General features: G+C 44.1%; 1 protein-coding gene across 1 annotated transcript in view; it reads right to left on the bottom strand.

Annotated features, from left to right (window-relative positions):
• gfod1 (glucose-fructose oxidoreductase domain containing 1) overlaps nt 1-23,384 on the bottom strand; it is a 103,793-nt gene that overhangs the window by 78,675 nt on the left and 1,734 nt on the right. The window lies entirely within an intron of this gene.

Here is a 23,384-nt window from a genome sequence, read left to right on the forward strand (position 1 = left end):
GGGAGTCCAGAACTAGAGGGCATAGGTTTAGGGTGAGAGGGGAAAGATATAAAAGAGACCTAAGGGGCAATCTTTTCACACAGAGGGTGGTACGTGTATGGAATGAGCTGCCAGAGGATGTGGTGGAGGCTGGTACAATTGCAACATTTAAGAGATATTTGGATGGGTATATGAATAGGAAGGGTTTGGAGAGATATGGGCCAGGTGCTGGTAGGTGGGACTAGATTGGGTTGGGATATCTGGTCGGCATGGGTTGGACCGAAAGGTCTGTTTCCATGCTGTACATCTCTATGACTCTATGTGTAATAATCTGTAGGTATGTGAATACAGCAATCAGCAAACGTAACTTTGCACTATTATCTGAATAATATTCTGTGTGAAGAAAACTTAAGAACTGAGAAATAACATAACCAGCTTAGTTTATAAATACAACATAATATGCAATTAATTATTCAGAGGGATATACTGTTGATCATGTTAACTTAGCTCGGATCAGGTTTCCTCTTCATGCTCCCAATAGGGAATTTCTTGTACCAAATGAGCATTTTGGAAATTCAAACACACAATCCACATGATTTCTCAACCATTAAAGATAACTTCTTACCTGTGCTCCCAGGTGAGATTCCCTGCCAGGACCACAAAGTGATTAAAAAAAGTACCCTGTAATCGTTCTTTCTGCACAATTAAGCAAGAGAATCCAACCAGTTAGTGGACAACAGTTCTGCTTTTCTCCTTCTCCACTGCCAGTGTTTAAACTATTTAACATGGAATACCATTAAAATTGACATTTTTTTAGATGAATTGATACCAGGAATCCAGGGTATCGTGATCATTTTATTGCATGTTTTTAATAATTTCATGCTTAGATTTACTGGTTAATATGTCCTATTTTCTTTCTATAACAATGTACCCAGTTTGTGAAAATTCAGTGTTTTTCAAAACATCTTGTGACATTTTCCTATTTTATGATGCAAGGGTCATTGATATAAATTGCTCCTCCCTATCCTGCAGTACTGATTTGTTCCCGTAAGCTACACCCAGTTCATAAAAAGGATTCATTAACAAATGTTAATAAGCCAAATGCGTATTATTTATTTTCTTTTAATTTGCCATTGGCAATTAGTTGTAAAGTACAGAAGAGCCAGAAAGCCATCAAACCTTTGGCTCAAATGATAAGAAGTAGTATTTCTACTAGGATTCATGAAACAAGATCTACTTCCCCATGTTGGACACATTACAAAGGTCAAGGGACAGAATTTTTTTTAGATTTTATTTATTTCAAAACATCATTGATTGCTAAACTTACAAAGACTAGAAATTAAGTGTATACTTCTGCGATCATTCTGAGAGTTAGAGTGAGAATCTGTGAAGGTGGAGAAGCTGCTCTTTCAGGTGATGTACTATTTATCCAGTATCAGGATGGCTTTCCCGAAATAACCAGTTGGTTCTGACCAATTGTAATCGCATTGGCAATCAATTGTTTTAGTCATAGAGTCATACAGCATGGAAACAGACCCTTTGGTCCAACTCATCCATACCGACTAGATCTAGTTCCACTTGCCAGCATTTGGCCTATAACCCTCTGAACCCTTCCTATTTATGTACCCACCCAGTTGCCTTTTAAATGTTGTAGTTGTATCAGCCTGCACCATTTCCTCAGGCAACTTGTTCCATACCCGCACTACCCCTCTGCACGAAAAAGTTGCCTCTCGGGTCCCTTTTAAATCTTTCTCCTCTCACAGTAAACCTATACCCCCTAATTTTGGACTCTCCTACCCTAGGAAAAAGGGTATTGGTTATAAGGTTATTTCGCCTATCCACACCCCCCATGATTTTATAAAACTCTGTAAGGTCACCCCTCAGCCTCCGACACTCCCAGGGAAAAACCCCAGCCTATTCAGCCTCTCCCTATAGCTCAAATCCTCCAAACAGTGTTGGAACAATAAATGTTGATTCTTTCATTTAATTGAAACCTATGAAATTACTTGCCATGAGTTTGTTCTTAAAAGGCATAGTAGTCAATGACTTAAAATCACTTTTCTAAAATGCAACCTGTTGTGGCCAATTGAGAGGTGCAAAAAATGCTGAATTTATCCTCCCATATCTGTAACAACCAAGTAATGTTAATCTTAAATGGAATGATTTGTAATTAAATTGCCCAAAATAAGCTTTAACCTTGATAAGGCAGATTGTTTCAAATGAATTTATGTTTGTCAGTCAATAACCAGGAAAGTCAGAGTCTTCATTCAAAATCTGAAGTACCAGAAAGAAAAAGTTGTGTCCATCTGTAATAACAGGCTGTGTTCAAAACTGAGCTTTCCAGCATGTGATGGAAATTATAAACCAGTAAAACTATTATCTTGAAGAACCCAATTAGAATATAATTAAATTGCACCAAATTATGTGACTATTGTTAGACATTCCTCATTAGGAAATTAAAAATCTAATGCCCATAGTGATTCTTTTCAAATTAAAACCTGAATTGAAGAAATCTTGACTCAAAGGGCATTCGTATCCAAGAAGAGAGTTTGAAACCTTACCCTCAGACAATAAATTTCACAATTGGGATATATTATGATCGACCCAGTTATTATAAATAAACCTATACCTAACTGAGTCAAAAAGTGTGGCGCTGGAACAGCGCAGCAGGTCAGGCAGCATCCGAGGAGCAGGAGAATCAACATTTCGGGCATAAGCCCTTCATCAGGATTCTCCTGCTCCTCGGATGCTGCCTGACCTGCTGTGCTTTTCCAACACCACACTCTCGACTCTGATCTCCAGCATCTGCAGTCCTCACTTTCTCCATATACCTAACTGAGGAAATATTATACAATAGCTTTATAGTTTTCGTTACTACTACAAAATATTGTTTGTCACTTTCATCGTACATATACTTTGCCATGATCCTAAGGGAGTTCAGGTAGTTAGCAGTGATGAAAAGAACCTAGAAAACCTAGTCAAATGGAAAGCAGATATCTCATGACTATGTTCTCAAGGTAGAGGATAAAAAATATTGAAGCTGGAAATCAAAGAACATGATTAATGCTATCCAATTCAGAGTTTAACTGACTGTGCAGCTTTATTCTCATGTATACAGGTATCTCCATATGTGATTTTTACACAATAATTTACCAATCTGAAAGGAAGTAATCCTAGGCTTTTAGAGGACCACCATGGTAGGTCCAATAGTAAAGTGTGGATAAAGGCTGAATAAAGGTAGAAAAAGAAGGAGTTATACTGTTTTCAGATTATGCCATCAATGAAGTTTAAAGAGGAGACAAAGTCATAGGTTAGAGAAAGGCCAATTTCTTTCCCAGCTTTGGCCTCATCAATCTTATTTTTACATTTTCCTTCTTTCCCGACCTAATCCACTGAACACCCATCTAACATTTCTATATGCACTGAACAAAAGTTCAAGCTGGATGTTTTAACAAGAGCACATGATTAGATAGTTCCCATTTCAATTCTTGACAGAGTAAAGGAACAGAAATCTCAGGATGCAGATCAAGAAATATTTAATGGTGGGCATAAAATCATCAAATAGGATTCTTGGTTTTCTGTGTTGCATTGATGGTCAATTTTCACAGTGTTAAAACCTTACTGGAGTATTGCATGCAGTTCTGGATATCCAACTATGAGAAGTTAAAAATCGCACAACACCAGGTTATAGTCCAACAGGTTTAATTGGAAGCACACTAACTTTCAGAGCGCATCAAGTACAAAACCACCTGATGAAGGAGCAGTGCTCCGAAAGCTAGTGTGCTTCCAATTAAACCTGTTGGACTATAACCTGTTGTTATGTGATTTTTAACTTTGTACACCCCAGTCCAACACCGGTATCTCCAAATCATGACAACTATGAGAAGTATGTCAAATCTGTAGGAAGGTTGCAACAAAATTTCCTGTTACTGTTACTGTGAAGAGGAGCTAAGGTGTTTTGAAAAATGAGACTTTTTGCACTGAACCACGGAAGGTTTGAAAGAAATCAAGCAGGAATTTTCAGTGTCGTGGAAGGTTTTGAGACAGTAAATATTATCATCACCATGTAAACGGGAGTTCCTTTAAAATTATCCTTCAGTTAAGAATGTGTGTGTTTGCATGTGTGACCCGCTTTCTGTTTGCAACTGATTCAGTTTAAAAATGCCCACCATCCAAAGACTTCTGTAAGTTACTGAAGTAAAAGGATAAGTACCCCACACAAAGTTTCCCTGTTTAGTCATGCTTCACTTAAATGCTGGGAAGTTATTAGTACTGGAAATCTCATTGAGCATGGTGAGACTGGTTATAATGTTATTTACTGCAGTACAGTACCTGATATCATTGGTAATATTATGGTGCAATATTTCCTTCCCCATTTGCAGCCTTTCTGGGTGCCAGACCAATGTCTGAGTTCTGTAGCAGGGACCTCCCATGTGCCTGGCTACAAACTGCCCACCGCAGCCACCATCTGTCCTCGCTGCACAAAAGCATCTCCCCAAGAAGTCGCCACTGCTCCCAGGACCTACCTGGACATGATGGAGGTACCTCTCCTGGTCTCCCCTTGGGGCTCCAGCCATGACTGAGCTCAGCACCCTCTCATGCCCACAGAATTCTGGCAGAACCAAGCTCTGCTGCCTTCCCCAACCAGTGGTACATCAGTAGGTCCAAGCTCAGCAGTACCTCCTTTCAATGATATGGTGGTGGCCAAAATGGAGCGGCCCCTGCGAGCAGTGTCCTTGAATTTGTTAGAAACTGTGTGTCCTTTTCCAGCCACTTACACAAATATGGCACTGCTTTCTGGCAAACAGAAAATTTAAAAAGCCATGATCACTATAGTATGCGGCAGAATTGGGTCAACTTTTCTGTTCACATTGACATCGGTTCTTATTTCCTTAAATGTCTAGATTAGAGTGATGCTGGTGCCTATGCGTCGTAGAATGCAAGAGTAAAATATAAACAAAAAATGTGGTCATGTCCCCTCTGGGCTAAAGACATAAAGAATGCTATCCAATAATCCCTGTTGTGTATCATGTATTCATGTGGAAATTAGTTAGGAGAGAAGCATAAACTGCGCTTCCTTCCAGAGTTAGATAACCTGGATCTTGGGCAGAAAATTACAAAGGGAAGAGTGATGGCCTACATCCCCACCTCCCAGAAGAAAAGTGAGTGGCCTGCTGTCAGGCCCAGTTTAAGCCTTTCCCATAGCAATAAAGCACTGCAGCACTTAAATGAGTCTATGACTATGACTCTAAGTAATTCCTCCTCACCCTTAGCCTAAAATTATGACCTCTCATTCTAGTATACCCCACAAGGGAAAACAATTGCTCTTTGTCTACTTTATTAATTTCTTTTAGCAGTTTATATAGATCAGTTAGATCTCTCCTTCTAAATACGAAGGTTCCTAAACTGGTCAGTCTCTTCTCATAAGACAAGCCTTTCATCCCTGTACTTAATCTAATGAACATTCTCTGAATGGCTTCCAATGCAGTTATATCATTCCTCAAGTAAGTGGACCGAAACTTAATACAGTGAGTTTTGAGAAGATTTGTAGCTCAGGTTGAGGTTCTAGATGTAGGTTTGCTCGCTGAGCTGGAAGGTTCATTTCCAGCTGTTTCATCATCCTGTTCTTTTTCTCAGGGAATGGTAGATGGGGGTCTAACTTGATCTATTTGTTGATAGAGTTCTGGTTGGAATGCAATGCTTCTAGGAATTCTCGTGCATGTCTCTGCTTGGCTTGACCTACGATGTGTGTGTTGTCCCAGTTGAAGTGGTGTCCTTCCTTAAGTATTTGTAAGGATACTAGTGAAAGAGGGTCATGTCGTTTTGTGGTAGGATACAATAATACCAACTAGGAAGTGACATCATCACAGGAAATGATATCACCACAGGAAATGACATCACCAATCCAAAGAAACTCAAACATATAAATAGAAAGCAGGAATCATGGACAGTGCTTTGCCTTGAGGCCCACTGAAGATATTACATCGTAGGGTGATGAAACGTCAGAAAATGAACCTTCCAGATCAGCAAGCAAACCTACATCTACTGTATACAGTCCTCTGGATCTTACTGCCTTATATGGTTGCAACAATACTTCCCTACTTTTATGCTCCATTCCTTTAGTAATAAATGCCAAATTTCCAGTTGGTCTATATTATTTGCTATATTTGCATACAAGCTTTCTGCACTCCTGCACGAGGATACCTAGATCCCTCTGCATCAAAACATTTTGAAGTTTCTCTCTATTTAGAAAGTTATATTCTTCCAACTTTACACTTATCCATGTTAAACTTCATCAACCAAACTTTGGCCCATTCACCTAACCTCAGGACAGAACTGTCACTCGTTACATCGTACCAACCAGAAAAAGACCCATTTATCCTGATTGTCTTTCTGTTGGTTATCCAATCCCTTATCCAAACTAATATATTACCCCCAAACCAATGTGCTCTTACCTTGTGTATTAATCTGTTGTGTGGCGCTTTATTAACTGCCTTCTGGAAGTCCAAATATTCTTGATCGACATGACCTTCATCCACTTTATTACATCTTTGAATAACTCTAGCAAATTTAGCAACATGATTTACCCTTCATAAAGCTATGCTGACTCTGATGGATTACGTTTAGAATTTTCAAATGTCACATTGCTACTTCCTTAATAACGGATTCCAAAAATTTCCCAACGTTAAACATTGAAACAACTAACCTATAGTTTCCTATTTTGTGCCTCCCTCTCTTTTCGACTAAGGGTGTTACATTAGCATTTTTCCAATCCACTGGAATCTTTCCAGCATCCAGTGGGTTTCAGAGTATTATAACCAATGCATCCACTCTCTCTGCTGCTACTTCCTTTACGACCACATCATGTAGGACATCAGACCCCAGGGATCTGTCTGCCTTTAATTCCAATAGTTTGCTTAGAAATGAGCAAATAATTCTAATTATATATGTTCAAACGCTTTCTGATCAAATAAAATCATTCCAGTTTTAATTTGTTTGCCATTGTTTTAATTTTATATTTTGTAAACAAAACAAGTCAGATGTTTGTGTCACATATAGACAGGCTGGTTAAACGGTGTTTGGCATGCTTGCTTACATTGCTCAGCCCTCTGAATTTAGGAGTTGGGAAGTCATATTGTGGTTGTACAGGTCTTTGGTGAGGCCTCTTCTGGAATACTATGTTCAGTCCTGGTCTCGCTGTTATAGGAAGGATATTATTAAACTGGAGAGGGGTCAGAAGAGATTTACCAGAATGTTGCCAGGTATGGAAGGTATCAGTTATAAAGGAAGTCTCAATAGGCTGTGACTTTTTTCACTTGTGAGGAGGTGGTTAAGAGGCGACCTTATAGAAGTTTATAAAATAATGAGGGGTATACAGAGGACCCTCAATTATCCGGCATTCGATTAACTGAATTTTGGATTATCCAAACAAGATTGCAAGGTCCCAAAGCTTGGCTAACTACGTTATCCAGCAGTCGATTATCTGGCATTTGATGAACCGAATGAAATACTCCCCGCCCGTGTCCTTCGGATAATCAAGGTTCCTCTACAGATCGGGATAATAGTAGTTACAGATGGCGGATTTCAAGACCAGGGGACACATATTTTTAAGGTGAGAGGAGAGAGATTTAAAGAGATATGAGAGGCAAGTGTTTCACACAAAGGGTGGTTTGCATGTGAAATGAACTCCTGAGGAAGTGGTGGATATAAGTACAATGCAGCATTTAAAAGACATTTTGATAAGTACATGCATAGGAAAGGTTTGGAGGGATATTAGCCAGGAGCAGGTAGGTAGCACTAGTTTAATTTGGGATTATGTTCAGTATGGACTTGTTGGACAAAAGGCTTTGTTTCTGTGCTGTATGACTCTATAACTCTGTCCTAAAGCTAAACTAGTAAACAAGATGGACAACAGGGCAGCACGGTGGCTCAGCGATTAGCACTGCAGCCTCACAGCGCCAGGGACCCGAGTTCAATTCCCACCTCGGGCAACTGGTTTGTGGTGTTTGCACATTCTCCCAGTGTCTGCGTGGGTTTCCTCCGGGTGCTCCGGTTTCCTCCCACAGTCCAAAAGATATGCGGGTCAGGTGAATTAGCCATGCTAAATTGCCCATAGTGTTAGATGGATTAGTCATGGGTGAATGTAGGGGAATGGGTTTGGGTGGGTTGCTCTTCAGAGGGTTGGTGTGGACTTGTTGGGCCAAAAGGCCTGTTTCCACTGTAGGGAATCTCATCTCATCTCTAGGACAATTTTCAGTTCGTTCCTGTGGAAACCTAGCAGGATCCTAGAGAATAGATATTTAACAATTTGATTACTTTCTTTGTTACTGGCAATACAATATAGTAGATTGTGGATGAGGTGGTACACTTTATGTTTTAGATATACCGACAGTATGGAAACAGGCCCTTCAGCCCAACAAATCTCCGGAACACCTGGAGGAAACCCACGCATTCACAGGAAGAATGTGCAAACTCCACTCAGACAGTTGCCCGAGGTGGGAATCGAACCCAGGTCCCTTGCGCTGTGAGGCAGCAGTGCTAACCACTGAGCCACCATGCCACTCAAGGTTGCAGATGATATGGTTCACTTTCATCACAAACTCCTGCACTGGTAGTTTTTGACTCTACTGCAGTACATGAGCATTCTGGTGTAACCCTTACTGAGAGTTATGTGCTTTCTTATGCTTCCAGGCCAAGTTCCTCGAGTTCTAGTTGCACTGTGAGATGAAATTCACTGGTGGTTGCTGTAAAATGAAAACATTGCTCATATAAAGAGAAATTTTGTCAAGTGCAATTTTCTGAGTGCAATTCTATAAATATTGCTGCTTGATTTCACATAGAGAACAGAGCCTTGCAAAGGTGCTAAGTATATTTTGTTACTTCTGTGCCCTTTTGAAGCTGTAATTTGACCCTCCTTCAGGCTAACTTAAGTTAGTACTGACTGATTAAATCTCAGAATTTCTTCTCCCACATCCACAGCTCCCAAACAAAAATTGACAAGAGTATCTCTGGAAATGCACCTGAATGAGGATTTAGTGTCCTCAGTAAATTTTATATATTCTAACTTCTGGAAAATATTCCAGAGGGGAAACAATCATGAATGCCGGTGACACTGGAGGACCTCCTACAACCTCGCATTCAAATAAGCTTTTTTGATCTTGCTCACGTACTTTATTCATATCTACTTTTTTGTGAAACTTTTGTTCAGTGGCAAACATAATCTCAGGAGTTTTGACTTCAGTCATTGAGTGTTTCAGTACTAAACAGGAAGTAGACATCATCCTCTGATAATAATTTGGATCAGCATGTTGGTGACTCAGTTTATCAAACAATGCCAGTTGCCACACAATTTCCATTTATTGAAAAGAAAATAATTGACAGAAGTGGTTAAGGTTACTGCCTTTTTTAGTCAATTTTATGGTGTGCCAGATAACATTTGAAACCCTGGCATTTCAAATCATAGAGTTAAAAATGTCCATCAATTATATTGAGATATAATTTGTTTCAGGACCTCCAATGAATTACTTGTGAATATATGTTAATGAAACAGAGAGTTTGCATACATTAAAAATTCCACAGTAAATGGCTGACTGAGAATCTGTATTTGATAATGTTGGTTGGGGAAAAAATATTAACTGGGACACCAGCAGAACTCCCTGATCTCTTTTAGATAGATCCATATGTCGTTCATAACCATCTAACAAATGGATAGAGCTTCTGTTTAATATTTCATCTGGAATATGGCATCATTTAACAGTACAACACTCTGTCAAATTCTGACCAAAGCTTGAACAAAAAGCTTTCTGACACTAAAGTGAGAGAGCAGTTAGATGACTGAAGCTGATATGTGAGCTGCTTTTATGTTATTCTTTGCCCGCTGAAGCCTGTACAATTTTCCTATAGGTGAAAGTGAGGACTACAGGTGCTGGAGATTAGAGTCGAGAGTGTGGTGCTGGAAAAGCACAGCAGGTCAGGCAGCATCCGAGGAGCAGGAAAATTGATGTCTAGGGCAAAAGCCCTTCATCAGGAATTGAAGAGCTTTTGCCCAAAATGTCGGTTTCCCTGCTCCTTGGATGCTGCCTGACCTGCTGTGCCTTTCTAGCAACACACTCTTGACAAGTTTTCCTATAGTCAATTCCCTAACAAAACTGAAACTGTTGGGTCCACTCTTCCTCTGGACTGTAGGCCTGAACTTTACGCAGGAAGGCAGGAAGGGAATGCTTTTAAAATAATATGAGGCTGCATCAGGCAGACTCCCTCACGTCTTCTCATCATTGACCATTTTTCCCAAAGTGGCAGGCAGGGCAAATCACCAGCAAACTGATCAAAAGCAGGCAACATACTTAAGGACCCAACAGACCAGGATTTTCCCAGATAATTCTAACCTTTCACTGCCATTCTCAGCAGATGAGGAGCTGGAAGGCCTACTGAAACAAGGTGAGGTAGTCAGCACCAGCAGTGTTGTGAAGAGATCGAGCATGGTTTGTGAAGCTGTCTGCATCATATGGCCTTAACCAAGCCAAATGAACATGTTTGAAGGCTCCGCAGAAGGTAGGGCTGAAGTGATTTGCTGTAGTATAATGGATTTATTCTGACTGTGCGATATGCTAATCATAAGAAATGATGTAATGACACATGAATTTGATCTCTCTTGCAGCCTAGTAACAAGTTAAAGCCAGACTAAGATGTTTCTTCAATAAAGTTAACACTTTCCTTATCTTAGCAGGCTCTATAACTATTCTTTAATAGCACAACTAGACCAAAATTATTATTTGGTGGTAGGGAACATAAAGCTTCAAGGGAATCACAGGTCCCAATCAAAAAGGAAGTGTGGCTGAATTAATACCAAGGAATATTTTATTATATCTCCCCTTGCTGCAAAGCTAAGCAGTCACAGGCCAGTGCATTATTGTAGTCAGGCAAATGATCAATGAAGGGTTATGTACAAGCAAGTAAATAAAAGCATTAGTGCCTAATTTAACCTGCAAAAGAACATAATTGTTGAGCAGGCTAAATTTAATAAGAGCATCCAGTGAGGTGGTTATACAAAAGTCCAGACGGCAGGAACAGCATGAATCACCTGTCCCAGCTAACTGTTCATTGAGTGACAGTAAAGCATTGATACTTTTATCAATGATCTGCACAGAGTTGCAGAGAAGTGTGAGCATGGCAGCTTAAAAGAAGAAGTAATCAGGGAATGAGTTGTCGCCAGAGTCATAGACTGTTGAATCACCTGCAGGCAGTTGATGGCGCACCATTAATAAAGGCAGTTCACCTGAGCAGACAAGCTGAGGTCAGAAAGTAAAATCGTTCTGAGGTTCGGAGTGACAGGGAGAAACAAATCATAAAAGCGACTGATCCAGGGTAAAAATTCTTAAAAGAACCAGGAAGCAGAAACAGCATTTATCAACTATCCCAGCTAACTGTTATACTGTAACAGAAAAACACCAGTGCTAAATTGTCCTAACAAAGAGGTTAAATTTTATTTTTTCAAGAAGATTTCCCATCCCAAATGATACATGCTGTTTGTGAAGCCTGTGTACAATAAGCCAAAAGAGAGGACCAGAAAAGAAGGTTAGTTCCATAAAATGGAAGATATTAATAATGTTGAGGAGATGTATTCTTTTAGTGAGATCACTGAGCCAAGCAGAAGCGACTGGAGTGCTGAAGTCCTAGTAAAATATGCTTTAAGTTCGACACAGACATAGCCGTTTTGGCATTTTTCAATGCTAAACTCTAATTGGAGAGAAGTTCTCTTGTGCTGCCAGGCATAAAACTACATGGTCCAGGACTACTGAAGGCAACCCTTCAGTACAGAGACAGGAAAATCACTGACACCTTATGTGATACTGAATGAGAGTTCTTCTCTCTTAACCAGGAAAGCCAGTATCAACCTGAATCTGACTTGTAGAGTACAAGAACTGGAAAACCAGGGAGATCATCTCTATGAAAAAACCAAAAGAAAAATCAAAAGAACTACAGACGCTGGAAATCAGAAACAAAAATAGAAATTGCTGGGAAAGCTCAGCAGATGTGGCAGCATCTGTGGAGAGAAATTAGAGTTAATTCGAGTCCAGTGACCCTTCCTCAGATCAGCTATGAGCTTCAGGACCAAAAAAGCCATTCTCAGGACCAAAAAAGCTGAAGACAACATACTATATCATTCCAAACCCTGAAACAAAGCTAGTATGTTTGTTCATACGTCGATATGTTTATTGTCCACTCAGGTCAAAAGTAAAGAAAAAAACTCACTGTATATTAAAATCAAGGGGTTCCTGAAGAAGGGCTCATGCCCGAAACGTCGATTCTCCTGCTCCTTGGATGCTGCCTGACCTGCTGCGCTTTTCCAGCAACACATTTTCAGCTCTGATCTCCAGCATCTGCAGACCTCACTTTCTCCATTACAAAATTAACATTTGGTGCACGGGTCTGATCTCATTATCAAACCCAATGGATCGATTGGAATCTGCATAGGCCCAACCCGGCTGAACGAAACAATGGAACATAAGTTCAGCCGATGTTGCGTGTTGAAGAGAACTTAGCAAAATTGGCAGAGTTCAATCTTCATGAAACTAGGTGCAAGTTTTGTTTTTTGGCAACTACCCTTCAATGAAGAATCTAAACTGCCCACAACCTTCATTATACCATTTGGAAGGTTTTGCTTCAACACACTATCTTTCAGCATCAACATGATGTAGGTTTTAGTTGAAGGTGTAGAAAGGTTAAAATTGACACCAAACACAACCTTTTCAGCAACCACTCAGCAACTGAATGAAATCAGAGATGCACAGAAATCTATTGAAGAATGTGTTCAGGTCAGAGAGTACTTCATCATAGAAAGACCAGCAAACATACCACACAATCCCCTTCCCAGACAGTAGTCTAAACAGAGAAACACCTCAATGTGGTCAATTATTTACTCATTTATAATGAACGGTTGTCATTCGAGAGTTTTGAAACTCAATATACATTACCAAATGCAAGATATTCTTTTTAGCAGTAAAGTCTCTCAAAACAGTTGGAAAAGATGGCATCAACTTGTGCGACTTGGGCTGTTTATCCTCAGGTGAAAAGAGAACCAATGATATTGACTTCTTTCCTGTAAAGGCCATGGAAATGTCTTGGGATGACCTGAACACAAAGGTAAAATGTTCTTGATAGTAGTAAACTGCTATTCCAGATGGAGAGACGTCACGCAAGTCCTGGATCAGACATCTGAAGCAGCGGTTATATCGTTGAAGGGTATTTGTGCAACACATAGAAACCCAGATTTCGTAATCTCGGATAATGGACTGCTTCGTGACAATGTATATGTAAAAGGTTTCATAACTACGGTATTTTCTCAGATGACCACTCCTGGTACCTTGGTGTTTTCCACTTCTACCAGTATGTGGTACCAGATTAGGGTAGTTTGAGGTAACTGCTGCCACAAATCCTCCTTTGTCTTTGCTTTTGGGCCTGTCCAGTGATTGGTGGTAAAGGATTTACCACGATAGAATATCAACAGCAAAGGTGAGGTAACAAGGAGGTTTATTGCATGGTAGCAATAACAATATTTGGTCAGGATTTTAGACAGGTGGTAAAAATGCAACCGTTCCCCCTGAAAGCTACAGTGGAACTCCTTGACTCCACTCACAGACACTGTGATGTGTGACATCAGTACATTGGATCGGGTCATGGAAACATGGATATTAACCCTTTCAGAACCATTACCTTATGGAACAACCTTATACGTTTCCAAATATGCCTCAAGGTATTGCTGGTGCATGGGGGTGATCCTTCCTCTTTCTGGTATCATCTCTATACTGTCTCCTCAGCTGCCCAACGCTCACCTCTTGATTCTAGACTAACTGCTACTTAAACTCATATAAAAATCCAGCTGCATGCAAGCTCCAGGTGCTAGGACCTGCCTGATGCCAATAATTGAAGGGTTCCCTTGCCAAAAGTCCCACAACTGACAGCTGATAATAAAATGCGGGGTGAAATCCTGTCATCTGTCCACGTACACCAGCTCCACACATTTTTGCACAGCATTGGGCCACTGCTGTGGCAGCAAAATCCTGTGCTGTATGTAACCTGATGTAGCCGAATTCCATTGAGACTTTATCATATAATTACATGTACAAGTTTGTACAGGACTCTAATATAAATCAGGAGATCATTCCTTCACCTACCAAACAATGGAGACTACAATACCAAAGCAATTCATTGGTCTTTCAGTGCTTTGAAAATTTTGAAGAATGTGAGAGGTACACCTAAATTTGACAAACAAAAACAGCTAAATTTCACATACTGCTACCAATATTAAGCTAATGTAAATCAGCCAAAGCTTCTGGCATCACTCAATGTACATTACTAAAAGACAGGGTTTCCATGGATACTGCCAAAAACAGTATGATCCAAATGACACCATAAAAAGAATGAGGTTTCTTTTAATGTTTCTTGTGAACATTTAAATAAGAGTTATTAGGACAGGGATTGACAACATTTCCATTTCAGTCCCCAATGTCAGCACCAAAAATTCCCAAATGAGGTATAACATTTAGTTGAGCCTGATGCCAAGAGGAGGTCCATCTGCTGTAAAAATGTGTCCCTGATTCGCACAGAAGAGGATTCTAAGCTGCCGGGGAACATTTTTTCCATTTGCCACACCTTTATCCTGTTGCCTCACCTAATGTTATGCACAATTAGAAGCATATTAACAGCAGGTTCCTGATGGGCCTATGCCACTAAGAGCTAGGTTCAGACTTCTCAAACTTTCACAGAACCATCAGAAAAATCCTCTCATCCACTTAAACAAGCTGAATTTGAATTTAATGTTTCAGAAATCAAAGGTCAGCATCTCACTGAGTTTTTCTAAAGCAGTTTTCCATTGTAAATGCATCATGAAAAGTCCTCTTTCTTATCAGTTACAAGAACAATCAGAGATGAGTCACTCGCTGCAAGCAATTTAAACCTACATAGCTAGGAATGGTAGACATTCGCAAAATCTTCCCTGGAATTTCAGGAAGACCAATAAGTGGCTTGGGACATGGTGCAGGAGGGAAGTCTTCAAATTCTGGGGCAGGAGTCATCAACTGACAAGTTCGTTTCAAGTATGCTGGAATCAATGTATTTTTTCCCTCCTTTCTCTCTGGTGAGATCACATGCTTCCTATAATGCAATAACTATAACCATTGATGTACACCAACTGTACTATGCAAATATGAAAAGTAGCACTTCAGATAATTCAGCAACTCTCTTAATATTATACAAAAATGTAAAATATGGTTATATATTCAAATCCCAGAATGGGAATTGACCTTGCATCCTTCTGACTCACAAACAAGAGAAGCATCAACTGAGCTAAGGGAAAATGTTTAGTTCCTGTTGGAAATTTCAGTGATGCAGTCAGCTCCATGGCAGGAAGTCATAACCTTGTGACATGGGTGCTCATACTGTGACCTCTGTGATGTTCAATTCGTGAATCACTATATAGCCACTAAAATTATGAACGTCATAAAACCATGTTTAGTCACTGAATTCCTACAGTATGGAAACAGGCCATTTGGCCCAACAAGTCTACACTGACCCTCTAAAGAGTAACCCTCCCAGACCCATTCCCCTAACTAATGCACCTAACCTTCACATCCCTGAACACTATGGGCAACTTAGCATAGCCAATTCATGTAACCTACACATCTTTGGATTGTGGGAGGAAATGCACGCAGACACGGGGAGAACGTGCAAATTCCACACAGTCACCCAAGACTGGAATCAAACCCAGGTCCCTGTCATTGTAAGTCAGCAGTGCTAACCACTCAGCTATAATGCCACCCTCAGTTCAGTTAACTCAAAGCTCTTTGCCATGTTACATGTAGACTTAGGGACAAAGTACCAACAGTTGCTTGTGCAAAGAGAAAGCCATTAGCTTTTGAAGTGTGAATTTTCATATGTTTCTATCAGAAAGATTTATCTGCCCTGTGGATTAATCTCCAGATGGACTTTGATTTACCTGATTAGCAAATCTTGAGCAATTTTCTGTTTCACCTGGAAAATATATTTCTGGGATTACAGATAACTACATCTCTGACAGTCTCAAGAAGCATAAAAATGCTGGGAGAAGTTCATACAAAGATAACATGTTGGAACAAGTCTGCCTTCTTGTTTGTAAGGATGCAACATTCTTCAGATAAGGCAGAGATGCAACAGGTCAGATATAGCAGAAATGTTTAAAATGTGGCACTGCCTCTATTCTGCCCCAAAATGTAATTTTGCCCAAATGTAAATTGTCCATTTTACCACTAACCAATCTCTTCAACTCGCCGAGTAAAGGTGGTCATTTTAATTGTAAATGCTTCATAGCCTTGTGGTCTGAACCAGAAACAGTTTGGATCAATCTTATCATAAAACATGTTTTTACATCTGGTAAATGTTTTCAACTTTTCAACCACACCACTGTGAAGTGACTACTGTGCATCCTCGGACAAAGACAAACATTCTGATAGTGGAGACCTGAAGCCAGCGCTCGGTGTATAATTTTCACATTTTCATGCACGGATGATGGTATCAGTTCCTCAGGCCTGTGTGTGTATTGTGTATTTATATTAAGGAATGTGTGTAATTAGGGGAAGTGAGACAATTAACGGTAAGAGAAGTCTATATGGAATGCAGCCAAAATATTTACACTTATATTATAGCTGGGATGTGTAAAGATATAAACCAGGATGTCCATGTCACACATTGTATTCAGGGATATTTGCATAATAGAGTGTAATCTACATAGTATGGTGTCAGTAAGATACTTACACTTAAAATGTAGCATGAATGTTTACACTATGCAATATAGACAATGGGTGTCTATGTGAGGAAAGGTAGTTGGGCTTTCCTGTTTGGAGCACAACCAGAAATCTAAACAGTGGGGACTATGGGCAAAGGTATTTGGAACTAGTGAAGCCACAATGAAATTCAATAAATAACTCTAAATTCACTAGCACTATTTAGAGTGTTACAAGCAGTGTTTACATAATGTGCTACAGTCAGGAAGCCCATATTTGCAATGTTGTTGTGAAGCTTCTGTTTGGAGTGCAGTCATGAAGCCCATGATTCAAGTGCAGTCCATGCAGCCCGAGTTTTGGAGTGCAGTCGGGGAGCCTGTGTTTTGGAGTGCAGTTGCAGAGACCGTGTTTTGGAGTGGAGTCGCAGAGCCTGTGTTGGAGTGGAGTCGCAGAGCCTGTGTTGGAGTGGAGTCGCAGAGCCTGTGTTTGCGAGTGCGGTCACGGAGCCTGTGTTTTCGAGTGCGGTCGGGGACCCTGTGTCTTGGAGCGTGGTCGGGGAGCCTGCGTTTTGGAGTGCAGTCGCAGAGCCCGTGTTTTGGAGTGGAGTGTGGAGCCTGTGTTTTGGAGCGCTGTCAGGAAGCCCGTGTTTTGGAGCGCAGTCGCGGAGCCCGTGTTTTGGAGCGCAGTCGCAGAGCCCGTGTTTTGGAGCGCAGTCGCAGAGCCCGTGTTTTGGAGCGCAGTCCCGGAGCCAATGTTTTCGAGTGCAGTCGCGGAGCCCGTGTTTTGGAGCGCAGTCGGGGAGCCCGTGTTTTGGAGTGCAGTGTGGAGCCCGTGTTTTTGAGAGCAGTCACGGAGCCTGTGTTTTGGAGTGCCGTCACGGAGCCTGTGTTTTGGAGTGCAGTCGCAGAGCCTGTGTTTTGGAGTGCAATCATGGAGCCTGTGTTTTGGAGCGCAGTCGGGGAGCCCGTGTTTTGGAGCGCAGTCGGGGAGCCCGTGTTTTGGAGCGCAGTCGGGGAGCCCGTGTTTTGGAGCGCAGTCGGGGAGCCCGTGTTTTGGAGCGCAGTCCCGGAGCCAATGTTTTCGAGTGCAGTCGCGGAGCCCGTGTTTTGGAGCGCAGTCGCAGAGCCCGTGTTTTGGAGCGCAGTCCCGGAGCCAATGTTTTCGAGTGCAGTCGCGGAGCCCGTGTTTTGGAGCGCAGTCGCGGAGCCCGTGTTTTGGAGCGCAGTCGCGGAGCCCGTGTTTTGGAGCGCAGTCGCGGAGCCCGTGTTTTGGAGCGCAGTCGCGGAGCCCGTGTTTTGGAGCGCAGTCGCGGAGCCCGTGTTTTGGAGCGCAGTCGCGGAGCCCGTGTTTTGGAGCGCAGTCGCGGAGCCCGTGTTTTGGAGCGCAGTCGCGGAGCCCGTGTTTTGGAGCGCAGTCGCGGAGCCCGTGTTTTGGAGCGCAGTCGCGGAGCCCGTGTTTTGGAGCGCAGTCGCGGAGCCCGTGTTTTGGAGCGCAGTCGCGGAGCCCGTGTTTTGGAGCGCAGTCGCGGAGCCCGTGTTTTGGAGCGCAGTCGCGGAGCCCGTGTTTTGGAGCGCAGTCGCGGAGCCCGTGTTTTGGAGCGCAGTCGCGGAGCCCGTGTTTTGGAGCGCAGTCGCGGAGCCCGTGTTTTGGAGCGCAGTCGCGGAGCCCGTGTTTTGGAGCGCAGTCGCGGAGCCCGTGTTTTGGAGCGCAGTCGCGGAGCCCGTGTTTTGGAGCGCAGTCGCGGAGCCCGTGTTTTGGAGCGCAGTCGCGGAGCCCGTGTTTTGGAGCGCAGTCGCGGAGCCCGTGTTTTGGAGCGCAGTCGCGGAGCCCGTGTTTTGGAGCGCAGTCGCGGAGCCCGTGTTTTGGAGCGCAGTCGCGGAGCCCGTGTTTTGGAGCGCAGTCGCGGAGCCCGTGTTTTGGAGCGCAGTCGCGGAGCCCGTGTTTTGGAGCGCAGTCGCGGAGCCCGTGTTTTGGAGCGCAGTCGCGGAGCCCGTGTTTTGGAGCGCAGTCGCGGAGCCCGTGTTTTGGAGCGCAGTCGCGGAGCCCGTGTTTTGGAGCGCAGTCGCGGAGCCCGTGTTTTGGAGCGCAGTCGCGGAGCCCGTGTTTTGGAGCGCAGTCGCGGAGCCCGTGTTTTGGAGCGCAGTCGCGGAGCCCGTGTTTTGGAGCGCAGTCGCGGAGCCCGTGTTTTGGAGCGCAGTCGCGGAGCCCGTGTTTTGGAGCGCAGTCGCGGAGCCCGTGTTTTGGAGCGCAGTCGCGGAGCCCGTGTTTTGGAGCGCAGTCGCGGAGCCCGTGTTTTGGAGCGCAGTCGCGGAGCCCGTGTTTTGGAGCGCAGTCGCGGAGCCCGTGTTTTGGAGCGCAGTCGCGGAGCCCGTGTTTTGGAGCGCAGTCGCGGAGCCCGTGTTTTGGAGCGCAGTCGCGGAGCCCGTGTTTTGGAGCGCAGTCGCGGAGCCCGTGTTTTGGAGCGCAGTCGCGGAGCCCGTGTTTTGGAGCGCAGTCGCGGAGCCCGTGTTTTGGAGCGCAGTCGCGGAGCCCGTGTTTTGGAGCGCAGTCGCGGAGCCCGTGTTTTGGAGCGCAGTCGCGGAGCCCGTGTTTTGGAGCGCAGTCGCGGAGCCCGTGTTTTGGAGCGCAGTCGCGGAGCCCGTGTTTTGGAGCGCAGTCGCGGAGCCCGTGTTTTGGAGCGCAGTCGCGGAGCCCGTGTTTTGGAGCGCAGTCGCGGAGCCCGTGTTTTGGAGCGCAGTCGCGGAGCCCGTGTTTTGGAGCGCAGTCGCGGAGCCCGTGTTTTGGAGCGCAGTCGCGGAGCCCGTGTTTTGGAGCGCAGTCGCGGAGCCCGTGTTTTGGAGCGCAGTCGCGGAGCCCGTGTTTTGGAGCGCAGTCGCGGAGCCCGTGTTTTGGAGCGCAGTCGCGGAGCCCGTGTTTTGGAGCGCAGTCGCGGAGCCCGTGTTTTGGAGCGCAGTCGCGGAGCCCGTGTTTTGGAGCGCAGTCGCGGAGCCCGTGTTTTGGAGCGCAGTCGCGGAGCCCGTGTTTTGGAGCGCAGTCGCGGAGCCCGTGTTTTGGAGCGCAGTCGCGGAGCCCGTGTTTTGGAGCGCAGTCGCGGAGCCCGTGTTTTGGAGCGCAGTCGCGGAGCCCGTGTTTTGGAGCGCAGTCGCGGAGCCCGTGTTTTGGAGCGCAGTCGCGGAGCCCGTGTTTTGGAGCGCAGTCGCGGAGCCCGTGTTTTGGAGCGCAGTCGCGGAGCCCGTGTTTTGGAGCGCAGTCGCGGAGCCCGTGTTTTGGAGCGCAGTCGCGGAGCCCGTGTTTTGGAGCGCAGTCGCGGAGCCCGTGTTTTGGAGCGCAGTCGCGGAGCCCGTGTTTTGGAGCGCAGTCGCGGAGCCCGTGTTTTGGAGCGCAGTCGCGGAGCCCGTGTTTTGGAGCGCAGTCGCGGAGCCCGTGTTTTGGAGCGCAGTCGCGGAGCCCGTGTTTTGGAGCGCAGTCGCGGAGCCCGTGTTTTGGAGCGCAGTCGCGGAGCCGGAGCCCGTGTTTTGGAGTGCAGTGTGGAGCCTGTGTTTTGGAGTGCAATCATGGAGCCTGTGTTTTGGAGTGCCGTCGCGGAGACTGTGTTTTGGAGTGCAGTGTGGAGCCTGTGTTTTGGAGTGCCGTCGCGGAAACTGTGTTTTGGAGTGCAGTCGCGGAGCCCGTGTTTTGGAGTGCAGTCGCGGAGCCCGTGTTTTTGAGAGCAGTCGCGGAGCCCGTGTTTTGGAGCGCAGTCGCGGAGCCCGTGTTTTGGAGCGCAGTCGCGGAGCCCGTGTTTTGGAGCGCAGTCGGCGAGCCTGTGTTTTGGTGTGCAGTCACAAAGCCCGTGTTTTGGAGTGCAGTCGCAGAGCCTGTGTTTTGGAGAACCGTCAGAGAGCCTGTGTTTTGGAGTGCAGTGTGGACCCTAAATTTGGACTGTGCCCATCGAGCCGGTCTTTGAATATATCAAGACGTGGATACGGAAAGTGAATATACTATGGTAAGTTTGTCGATGAAACAAAAATAGGTTGGAAGGAGCAGTGGCAAGAGTGGAGTGGATCGAGGTTCATTGGAGCAGCAGCACAGGAGAGGAATCCAGAGGCAAAGCACCGATACCGAAACCAGGGTTCAATAAATGGCACAGGCCAGGAGGATTGACTGCTTAGGAACTTTAGGGACTTAGAAAGCAGTTCCTTGCAGGGGGAGGGGAAACAGAATGTAAAGCCCTTATTTTTGTGTTTTGTAGTTTGTTTGGAATGGTTCACAAAGGCAGGAGAAATCACCCCCATGGAATGCTCTTCCTGCAATAGGTGGGAAATAGTTAACACTCTTAGTGTTAATGGTGACTACGCTTACAAAAGGTGTGTTCAGCAGCAGCTCCTGATTGACCACATGGAGTGGCTGGAGCTGTGAACAGACTCCCTTTGGAGCATCTTTGATACTGAAGATGTTGTGGATAGCACATTTAGTGAGCTGGTCAAGTCACAAGCAAGAGCTACATAGACAGAAAAGCATTTGGTGACCACCAGGAAGACTAGTAAATGTATGCAAATCGTGCTGGAGTCCCTGTGACCATCCCCCTCTCAAACAGGTATACCATACCGGATACTGCTGGGGGAAATGGTCTCTCAGAGGAAAGTAGCAACAACCAAGTTTATGGCATCGTGGTTGGTTCTGTTGCACAGCAGGGGAGGAAAAAGACTGGGAGAACTTCAGTGATAAGGGGAACTGACATGCAGTTCTGTGTTTGCAAATGAGACTCTCAAATGGCATGGTGCCTCCTGGTGCCAGGATCAGAGATGTCTCAGAGCGGCTGCAGAGCAATCTGAAGGAGGAGGACGAACAGCCAGCTAGCATGGTACATGTTACCAATGACATGGGTTAAAAAAAATGAAGGAATTCAGAGCATTAAGTAATAGATTAAAGAGGAATTCTGCTAAAATTGTAATCTCCAGATTACTTCAAGTGCCACATGTTACTGAGTACAGGAGTAGGAAGAAAGTTCAGATGAATGCGTGGCTAAAGGGATGGTGTAGGAGGGAGGGCTTTAGATTTTTGGATCATTGGTACAGCTTCTGAGGTATGTAGGACCTATACAAGCTGAACGGGTTGCATCTGAACTGGAATAATTCTAATATTCTTCCTGGGAAGTTTGCTTGTGCTGTTGGGAAGGCTTACACTAATTTGTCAGAGGAATCGGACACAGGTCGATGTAAAGTCAGACGCAAGGCCCAATCAGATGTAGAAGTAATAGTAGAAAGAGTAGGGCCTATTAGAGACTAAAGGGGCAATTAGTACATGGAGCCAGAAAATGTGGATACAATCTTATATTAATATTTCTTATCGGTCTCACAGCGGAGAAAGATATTGTATTTGGAGATTTCAGTTGGGATGGTGAGGTTCTAGAGCAAGTCAAGATTAATAAGGAGGTGGTATTAGATTTTTTAGTGAGCATAAAGATGCATAATTCCTAGGACCTGATGAGATCAATTCCAGGCTGCAATGATAGCAATGAAGGAGATTGCTCGGGGCCTGTTAAATATTTAATACTTCACTGGCCACAGGTGAAGTGCCACATGACTGGAGGATAACTAATATTGTAGAATCCCTAGAGTTTAGATAGAAGCCATTTAGCCCATTGAATCAGCACTGACCCACTGAACAGCATTCCACCCAGACTAACCCCCATATCCCTGCATTTGTTATGACTTATCCATTTAGCCTACACATCCCTCGACACTATGGGCAATTTAGTGTGACCAATCCACCTAACCTGCACATTTTGGACTGTGCGAGGCAAACAGAGCACATGGCGGAAGGCCACGCAAACTCAGGCAGAGTAGTTTCTGGTGCTGTGCCACCAGACCATGGTTCCTTTGTTCAGTAAGAGCAACAGAGATAGGCATAGTTAGTCTGATGTCAGTGGTAGGGAAATGTTTGGGGAGGGACAGGATTAATCAACAATTGGAAAGGCAGGCATTGATCAGGGATAGTTAGCACAGATTTGAGAGGGAGATCCTGTCTATCTAATTTAATAGAGTTTTTTTTTAAAAGGTGATTAAATATATGGATAAGTGTAGAACATGGAAATCCACATGGCAGGATAGTCTAAAAGCGGAGCGGCAATAGGATCCAAGGCAAGTTGGCAAACTGGATCCAAAATTGGCTTATAAATAGGAGGCAATGGTGGAGGGTTGTTTTCATGACTGGAAGCTTGTCACCAGCAATGCACCAAAGGGATCGGTGCTGGGACCCTTGCTATTTGTTACATAGAGTTTTAGAGACATACAGCATGGAAACAGACCCTTCAGTCCAACCTGTCCATGCCGACCAGATATCCCAACCCAATCTAGTCCCACCTGCCAGCATCCGGTCCATATACCTTCACACCCTTCTTATTCATATACCCATCCAAATGCTTCTTAAATGTTGCAATTGTACCAGCCTTCACCACTTACTCAGGCAGCTCATTCCATACATGTACCACCTTCAGTGTGATAAAGTTGCCGCGCAGGTCTCGTGTTTTAACGACTTGGAATTGAATATATAAGGTACACAATTAGTAAGTTTGCAGGTGACACAAAAATTGATGGTATTGTTGATACTGAGGAGGGTAGTCTCAGATGGCATTCTGATATTGATCAGTTGGTATATTGAGCAGAG

Source organism: Chiloscyllium plagiosum, chromosome 29 (genome assembly GCF_004010195.1).
Source record: "Chiloscyllium plagiosum isolate BGI_BamShark_2017 chromosome 29, ASM401019v2, whole genome shotgun sequence".
In the NCBI taxonomy this organism is placed as follows: Eukaryota; Metazoa; Chordata; class Chondrichthyes; order Orectolobiformes; family Hemiscylliidae; genus Chiloscyllium; species Chiloscyllium plagiosum.